This window comes from Sinocyclocheilus grahami, unplaced genomic scaffold (assembly GCF_001515645.1).
Source record: "Sinocyclocheilus grahami isolate Dianchi unplaced genomic scaffold, SAMN03320097.WGS_v1.1 scaffold136.1, whole genome shotgun sequence".
NCBI lineage: Eukaryota > Metazoa > Chordata > Actinopteri > Cypriniformes > Cyprinidae > Sinocyclocheilus > Sinocyclocheilus grahami.
In genome coordinates, this window is record NW_015505315.1 from 843,136 (window position 1) to 843,360 (window position 225).

The window sequence follows — 225 nt, forward strand, 5'->3', positions numbered from 1 at the left end:
TTTATATCATGATATATTTCTTAATTTCGGTCGATACGATATAATTCCAATATCGATATGAACACTATTAAAAAAGCCTCATAAAAACGGCCAAGAACGGCCACAACAGATGTCTGTACCTAAACTTATGAAAAATTAATTTGCCAACTCCATGAAACCTACTCCTATAAACTATATAATATTTTAGGAAAAAAATGGTGCAAATAAATAAATGTTCACCTTTTA